We start from the raw sequence: 9,454 nt of genomic DNA, 5'->3' as shown, positions 1-9,454 counted from the left end.
GAAAGGTCGTTGTTGGAGAGGTAAACATCCAGACAGAAAGACAATTGCTGTGTGATCTTGCATACAGGTAAAATCTGAAAATGATAACACTCAAACACACAGAGGATAGCATGGTAGCTACCAGAGCAGTGAGGAAAATTATGCTATCAATGCAGAGGTGGGAGTGGAAATCAGAAATGGAGATTAGAAGACAAAGTCCCAGGTCTATGAGACGAGGGTGTCTAGGTATGTAATGTAGCATGAAGACAGGACTTCTCTCCAGGTGGGAGTTGTAGGGGGCTCAGGTCTTCTCTCTCATAGCACTGGAGAAGCCAGACACTTTAAACACATGGGCTTTTCTCTTCCACAGAAGAGATGTATATACCTGTGTCTGTTCAGAAGGCTGGACATGGATGTAGTTTATAACCTGGTGGTTTTTGCTATCTGTAGGACTAAAATCTTCAGACTGTTGTTTATGCTAGACTTTTCCCAGACTCCTGAGCATTGCCAGTCAATAGAACCCATCGTTATGAAAGGTGGTCCATGCACTTTGCACAGGAGTTTAGTGTTTTACTGATCCTGAGTCCTTCTAGTATTTTACCTATCCTGGATCCTCCCTTCCCAGATCTTCATCCTGAACATCATTTCTCAGTCAATAGAACCATTCTTGTGGAAGACGGCACATACACTTTGCAAAGGCATTTAATGTAGTCATGCCTTAGGCTTTATTGTGATAATTTTCATAAGAAAACTTTTTCCCAAACTTGTGCTGTGCTTAAATATACCAAAAAATAAACTGCTCGTGGTCCAACTCTAGAAGTTTGAACCGACACCGTAGAGCTAAGCTGTGTTGAGCCAGATTTCCTTCCTGCCTCACATGGGCTGTTCTGCCACCCATGACACTTGCAAGATCCCCACAGGGATTCATGCTACCTGAGTAAATTTTAGCTGTCCCGTATATACAATATATGTGATATAATATATTTGTTTTTCAAGACAGAGGTGGTTGAAAGAATGTGTGCTGGTCTTTCTCTTCTGCCAGCCTCTGACTTCTTCAGGCTAAGGACCCTCATGTTGACATCTATATCCACAGCTGTCAGTCTGGGGCTGGTTTCTGGTGGGTCTCAATAAACACCATACTAACTGAAAATGACAGAAGAAGCTATAGATTAAGCAGGTGAGCTGACTGGATGATTGGGAGCTGGTGATGAGACCCAGAACCCAGCGAGCATCCGTCTTCCACCCTCCCTCCTATGAACCTTCATTCTCCATCCCAAGCTTCTGTTTCAGCTACAACAGCACATGTCCATCCTCAGGCAGAGCATGAAGGAGGGAATGCATTTGAAGATCTTCTCTACAGTGACAGCCTCCAGGAAATGACCTCTCACTCTTTTATGCATCAGTTCCTCCTGGCACCAGAGCGAGGCCTGAGGATGTCACATGTCACAATTGTAAATCCTCTCTGTCCTTTAGAGCACCTCTTATGTAACCACCTCACTTTCTGCTACACACACACACATGCACGCACACACACAAACACACACACATGCATGGACACACAAACACACACATGCATGAACACACACACATGCACACACACACCACACACACACACACACACACACACACACACACACACACACACATACACACACACACACACAGGCTCAACTCTGCTTTCTACTTCTCTCTCATTTCCCACTACAACTTATACAGAATGAACTGAAATGTGTTTGTCAGTTGCATTTCTCAGGCTCCTTGTGTTACTGGCTAGAAGATACAATCCCAAAAGACTTAGGGAACAAAGAGGGCCCTTGAAATGTCATGGATCCCAGGCACTCAAAGGAAATCTTCAGGGCCATATTTACTCTGCAACTGGGTTCTGATTTCTTCTGCACTGGCTTCAAGGGACTTTAACAAGGGGAAGGCAGAGACAACCACCAGTAACTTAGTAACCTCAGGAGTAAGAGGATTATCTCTTCCCTAGCATCCCTTTGAGCCTTCTAGAACTCATTCCCACCAGCCCTGAAAGGGTCACGTGCTGAGCCCTAAAGTAAATATCCTATCCCGGGTGAAGAAAACACCTGCGTTTCAATATGAATTATTATTCCTGCAGAGGAAACCGTGGCAGAGTGCAAATGAGTGGATGAACAGCAGCGAGCAGGGCCAGGGGTAAACTAGCCAGGGTGTGGGTATTCCCATCCACTGCCTCCCTCTATGTGTTGCCTATTGAAGACCCACTGAGGGCCTGTGTGCACGACTGACTGCAGGAACCACACAGGTAAAGAAGTGGGTGTACCCAAAACAAGCATTTTGTGTCGTGTACCACCAGTCTCTCCCCACCTTGGAGTCTCTGCCCAAAGCTGTGGCAAGCATCTGGGTCGTTTGTATGGGTGGACTAGGCTCAGCAGAAAGCTTAGCTAAACTGGGGGTGAAGGTAGGAGGAAACGTGAGTCCAAGGTGACCTTTATTGTTCCTAAATAGAGAGACATTTGAGCCTATTTCTGCTATATTTTTAGCAGCAGTGACATAGGGGAGGGGATTTGCTTTATTTAACTTTCTGTCCACAACTTGGCATTTCATTAATGCTACACAGAACACCATGATAGATCCACATAAGTAAAGGCCTGTCAGTGACCTGCTGGAAGAATATATGTCATGGAAGAAGGGTTCCCAGGATCCTCCCCGGAGGATCCTTGGGTGCTGCAGGTCTTGCCCTCCACTTGAGCCTTCCTGGTCTTCGGAGACTTTAGGGGCTACATTAAGGCATATTCCACTTGTCCCATCTTCTTCCTTACACAGTTGCCTGGCTTTAGAAGTCTTCCTCAAGCCAGCAGGGTGTCTCAACTTGTTTATGAAGAGGGAGCTGACAAGAGAAGGTTGAGAAAACAAATGCTGTTGTCTGCCTACCAAGCATGGCTCTGTTATTCTCAAAAGAGCCTAAGCTTTGGCAGCTCTGCGGGGGTGGAGAGGCTCCAGAGACTTAGGTTGTCCCTTCATCGCAGAGCCCACGGTCTCTGGGCTGCCACCGTGCCTTTTCCCCAGGGCAGAGTCAGAAAACCAGAGAATGAGGAAGGATACCCACTTTATACACCCAAACCAATGACGTACGGGTGGAGAAACTGAGGCCAGCATAGCAAGGGACATTTCACTAGGACACAACCCTCACAACTCCTCCAGCTTCTGTGTGGGATGGGGACCATGCCAGGAAACTTGGTAAGATTGAAGAGGTTTAGAGTCCCTGCCACCCAGGCACCTACCCGAGATGGTAGGTGGCTCCCTGCTCCCTACCAGGTTCCTGGCCTGGAACACTGCCATGCTTCCCACCTAGGAAATGTGACCTGTGGTCATGTAACCCAGAACAGAGTTCTCCATGTAAATGAGGTATCTAGAGGCCCTGAGGATTTAGCCAATAAGCTTCCTGCAAAAACCTCTTGTCCACCCTGATTAAGTGGGATGCACCCACTTTCCACAAAGAACAATCAATAAACAGTTTGGAACCAAGGACTGTCCCATCAAGAACCACCAAGGGGAGCATAGAAAAGGCCTTCGCTTACAGAGCTGGGTTGCCTAAGCCTCCCACAGAAGGTTCCTCTGTGCTCCCAGCCTACTAAGCCTCCACTAAGCTAAGGACTTTTGCAAATTAGCTAAGCTGGAGTTCTCCTCACCCTGGCCCCGGCCTCGTCAACAGGCCTGTGGACCTCCCAACTCCATTCTGAATTCCCCATGACCCAATGGCATCTGGATGTCCAACAGTTTGTGAGACCCCGGCCCCAGGCTCCTCATTGCAGGCCCATGGACCACCCCCCCCCAACCTTTTGTTCCTGACTCCGTGTGGTTCCCACAGCAACTAGATGCCTGGGAACTTGGGAACCCCAGCTTCAACCTCCCACATCTTAGGCTGCATTTTCCCACCCACTGAGTGGTGAGTAGGTGCTTTGCTTGAGCCCAGAACCCAACAGCTACAGAAGCAGTGCAGGGTAAACGCAGTCCTAGTGTCTCCACGTTCTCTCCCCAGTACTGGTTCAAGACTGTTAATCTCTCTGAGCCCCAGTTTCCTGATTTGTCAACTAAGAATAGGAACAGCTATATGCTTGGATAGCCCTAAGAGCACTAAATAAAATGACTCATGGCCAGAGCAAACCTGAGCAATGCTGGAGGTGTCATAGAACCTGACCTCAAACTATATGACAGAGCCATAGACAGTACAAAAGCATCATGCTACTGACACAAAACAAGACATGTAGATCAACGGACAAATGGCTACAACCACCTCACTTTTGATGATACATTATTTAAAAATAAATTAAAACCTCTTCAATAAACAATGCTGAGTAAACTCTGATAACGTGTGGAGCAATGGAACTAGATCCATATCTCTCACCCTGTTCCAAAATCTGTCCAAAGTGTTATCAGATATAAATGTAAGGAATGAAACTCTGAAACTGCCAGAGAAGGATAAAGGTATAGGCCAGGGCTCTCTAAAAACCATCACAACAGCTCAGGCATAGGAGTGAAAGCTGACAAACGAGATTCCACCAAGTCAAAAGGGAAGCAATTGCCAGAGTGAGGAGACAGACAGAATGGGAGAGATTCTTTGACAGGGGTTTAACATCTGGAATGCATAAGAACTCAAACACCAAAGAAACAACACCCAATCGATACCTGAGCAGATGTAGGAAACAGACAGTTTTCAAAACAAGAAACGCAAAGGGCCAAGAAATGCTTAGAAAACAAGCTATACTTCCCACACTGAGATTACATCCCATCCCAGTCAGAAAAGGTGCCATAAGGAAAAATTATGACAAGTGACAGCAAGGTTAGAGGAATCTTATTCACTGCTGGTGAAAGTATAAATTGTGGGAACCATTGTAGTATCTTCAGTAGACCAAACATAGAACTACCATGTGACTCCTGAGTAGACATCTGATAAAAATAAACAAACTGTGAGGCATACACACAACAGAGTCGATTTACCTTAAAGGATAACTATCCATTCATTTACTATGGACACTCAGGTTGTGACTCACATCTTAGCTGTGGTGAACAGCGTAACAATGAATATGGCTGTGCAGGGGTCTTGCTGACGTAGCCTCCTTTGGATATAAATCTAGGAGTGAAATACTGAAGTTCTACCTTCAGTATTTTGTTTTGGTTTGGTTTAATCAAGACAGGGTTTTTCTGTGTAGCCCTGGCTGTCCTAGAACCTGTGCTATAGACTAGGCTGACCTCCTCCTGCCTCTGCCTCCCAAGTGCCACCATGCCCCGCTCTATCTTCAGTTTTTGGAGGACCTGCCATGTCGATTTCCTCAGTGGTTGCTCCTGTGTGTGTGTGTGTGTGTGTGTGTGTGTGTGTGTGTGTGTGTGCACGCGCCTGCGTGCGTGTGTGTCCCTTTGGTACATCTTTGACACCACTCATTGTCATTTATTTTCTTGATCACAGCCATCTGACTAGAGTGTGCTGCTGTCTTAGATTTGCATATTTTTCTGACAGCTAACCATCTTCTTCCATATACATATATATACATATATATTCCATTTGTGTTCTTTTTCCTCCATATTAAACAAAATAAAAATCTTGAGTTAAAGGAAAAAATAGGACCCATTTTTAAAGAGTACTTTACCTCACTTAAAGACACACTGCCCCACATGTAAAAACTGTGTCCAATAAAATCTGTAATATTGTCCTTTTTTAATACTAAATGAGACACATTAAACTTCTCCAATCAGAATACACAAGGCTTATTGTGATGTTGGGTTGAGCCAACTGTCATTTCTAACTGAGACCATGTGTTTGGTCTTTGGCAGCGTTCTGGATGAGGCGGTAGATGCACCTGTTAGGGCCCCTCACTGCACCTGTTAGGGCCCCTCACTGCACCTGTTAGGACCCCTCACTGCACCTGTTAGGGCCCCTCACTGCACCTGTTAGGACCCCTCACTACACCTGTTAGGGCCTCTCACTGCACCTGTTAGGGCCCCTCACTGCACCTGTTAGGGCCCCTCACTGCACCTGTTAGGGCCTCTCACTGCACCTGTTAGGGCCTCTCACTGCACCTGTTAGGGCCTCTCACTGCACCTGTTAGGGCCCCTCACTGCACCTGTTAGGGCCCCTCACTGCACCTGTTAGGGCCTCTCACTGCACCTGTTAGGGCCCCTCACTGCACCTGTTAGGGCCCCTCACTGCACCTGTTAGGGCCCCTCACTGCACCTGTTAGGGCCTCTCACTGCACCTGTTAGGGCCTCTCACTGCACCTGTTAGGGCCCCTCACTGCACCTGTTAGGGCCCCTCACTGCACCTGTTAGGGCCCCTCACTGCACCTGTTAGGGCCTCTCACTGCACCTGTTAGGGCCTCTCACTGCACCTGTTAGGGCCCCTCACTGCACCTGTTAGGGCCCCTCACTGCACCTGTTAGGGCCCCTCACTTCACCTGTTAGGGCCCCTCACTGCACCTGTTAGGGCCCCTCACTGCACCTGTTAGGGCCCCTCACCTGCACTGCTGTTAGGGCCCCTCACTGCACCTGTTAGGGCCCCTCACTGCACCTGTTAGGGCCTCTCACTGCACCTGTTAGGGCCTCTCACTGCACCTGTTAGGGCCTCTCACTGAACCTGTTAGGGCCTCTTGCTTGCTGCTGGCCCTCCCCTCATCCTTCTCCTTCCCTTCCAACTGTGCAAGTGCATCTGTCCCACTATCTGACTGCCCATCAAGCTGGAAATTGACTGGCCCTATTGATCATCCCTGACATTCAGGATAGCTTCCATCAGTTTGCTAAATGGCACGTGCCTCTCCATTTTTTACTCTCCCACAGAACCATCCTACTCCACACCATTCGACTAACATTGTCGCCCTTCTTAGTCAGGTGCAGGAGTCTCCTTAGCAGCCATAAAACGATGCCGGGTCCACCCTACAGGAGGAGCCCCTCTGCATTTCTTCTTTGGAGAATTTATTCAACAATCTTGCTCATTTACTGACTGAAAGATTTTTGGAGGGGGCGTTAATTAATTTGTTTAGCTCTCTCTCCGTGGTCAACAGTACTCCTTTGTTGGATGCACAGCTGACAGAGATCCTCCCCCATCCTGTCTATTGCCACTACACTCTGGTGATTTTTCCCTTTGCCATGCAAACGTTTTTGAATGTCCTGTTATCCCACGGAAATTATTCTTAATAATGTTTTAATCTGTTTGAAGCGTTTAATCTGTTTTAATCATATGAAATCCATGTATATGTGTAAAAGTAGAAAGGGGCTAGTGCTGGGTGAAGGAGAGGATTGTGGTGGTGGTGAGGGGTTGGGGTAGGGGGCGTCAATTTGGTCAAAGCACCTGAATGGAAACGCCATTATAAAGCCTCCACTTTTTACAATCAATATACACTAATTTTTTTAACGACCTGATTGTTGAGAGTAAAAATGAATAAATTATTCCTATTATTATCCTCAGTGGAGATACTGGCGCAACATTGGGTTAAATATTCTATTCTGCTGAGAGAACTGGGATTGGAAACTAGGAATTTTGATTCCAGCCCACAGATTTGGCCATAATCCAAGAAACATGTTAACAGTCTCATGGCTTCCCCCTAGTGGCCTATCTGGGAACTGACCAGCCCTGGTCAGTCCAGCTCAGGCTGGTGCCTTGCCTTGGTCAAACTTGCTCTGCCCTAAAGTTAGGGGGAAAGACAGAAGTGCATGTGGTGTCCAGCCCCTGCTCACTCAAGGCCTGTCTATGAGGAACAAGAGTGAGGTGCGTGTTCTCACAGCCCTTAGGCGCCCCACTGAGCCTCTGGGGCCTCCCCTGACTGCCTCTGCCACTGCCCTATCTGATTTTTGCTCTGTGGATTAGACCATCTGGCCATAGAGGCAGTTGGTTCCACTGTCCAAGGTCTGAACTTAAATTTGTCCACCATTTTTGTCATGGCCGCCCAATGAGGCAGGTGCTATCCTTCCTCTCAGGCTTCAACAGTATTAGAACCATAGGCCTGGCATTGCCTACCCATGATTTCTCATCACAAAGTTCTTGGGACTCCTTAGCCTCTGAAACCAGGACGTTCAATTCCAGGAATTCAAAGGGTGTTGCACTAGTATTAACTGTCAACTCAATGGGATTTACAGCCATCCAATAAACAAGCCTCTAGTCATATCTATGGGGAAGGGGGTGTCTTGATTGTTAACTGAGGTTGGAGGACCCCTCCTACGATGGGTGGCACCATACTCTGGGCTGCTAGCTGAGCACCAGCATGCACTTATCACCCCACTTCTTGACAGTAGATGTAATGTGACCAGCTGTGCTGCCGCTGTAACTTCCCACTGTGACAGACTCTCATTGGGAAGTTTGAGACAAAATAAACCCTTTCTCCCTTGAGTTACATTTGTCAGGATGTTTCATTACAGCAGTGAGAAGAGTGATTAAGACATGTGTTATCTGGGCCTTCTACCCACCCCTGGGGAGACCCCACAGGGAACCTTTGAACAGAGAAAGCAGCTTGCGAGCATGTTTCTCACACAAGAGAGGAGTGTCAGGTACAGAGGCACAGCTAATTGGGGTTCAGGGCTAGGGCTTCATGTAGCATCTCTTCTAGCATCTGTTTAGAACACAGGGCCCAACTCTCAGCCGACACACTTTACTGGAATGCCATTTGTCTAGATGGACCCAGCACCAGCTTCAGATGATCCCAAGAGTTGTCAGGACTCTAAGTCCTGCCTACTGTCTGAAATGGAAGGCCATTCACCACCCTGTCCCTTCTCAAGCACGTGCCTTTGGTTAGTTCTTATAGGTGGGCCCACCTGAGGCAGGTGCATGCTAACACACAGATCTGTGCATGCTTTCCCCTGGTCAGCTTCTGGGAGTGAAAACCCAAGGTCTAGAGAAGGGGCTGGTAGGGGGTGGCTACGGGAAATTGCTGAAAACAAGATCCAGGCCAGAGCCAACTAAGGTCACAGAATTCCAGTGACACTCAGTGTTCAGCATCACTGTCATAGTCCTGCCTGGTCTTATCAATATCCTACAGGAAATGGGGCTGGGGAGTCACTGAGCATCTACATCTCACAGCAAAGAGATGGGAAGACACTGGCCACCATGAGGAAAACTTGTCATGGCTTGGATCTTTCTGCAAACTCTTCTGGCATCTGATCTTGTTCCCCTCTCCCTCCAATACTCTTTGTTAGTTAAAAACCTTCTTAACAGATGGAAAAAGAAAGACTTTTTCGAGACAGGGAGAACAGGACTCATAGATGGGCCACAGGGAAGTTAGCAGCTGTGATTAACATTAATTATCAACATGACCATCTAGAGCCACTTCTGGGTCTGTCAAGGAGGTTAATAAGTTGAATTAATGGAGATGTGAAGACCCAGGCTAAATGAGTCCTACATCATTCCACAGGCTGGGAACTAGGGTTTATTCAGGAGAAAGTAAGAAGCACTAGCACTCGCCCATGCTTCCTGATTACAGACAGAATGTGACCCCATGCTCTGCTGTCTTCTCTG

This window comes from Rattus rattus, chromosome 5, assembly GCF_011064425.1.
Source record: "Rattus rattus isolate New Zealand chromosome 5, Rrattus_CSIRO_v1, whole genome shotgun sequence".
NCBI lineage: Eukaryota > Metazoa > Chordata > Mammalia > Rodentia > Muridae > Rattus > Rattus rattus.
This window is presented reverse-complemented; position numbering follows the sequence as displayed.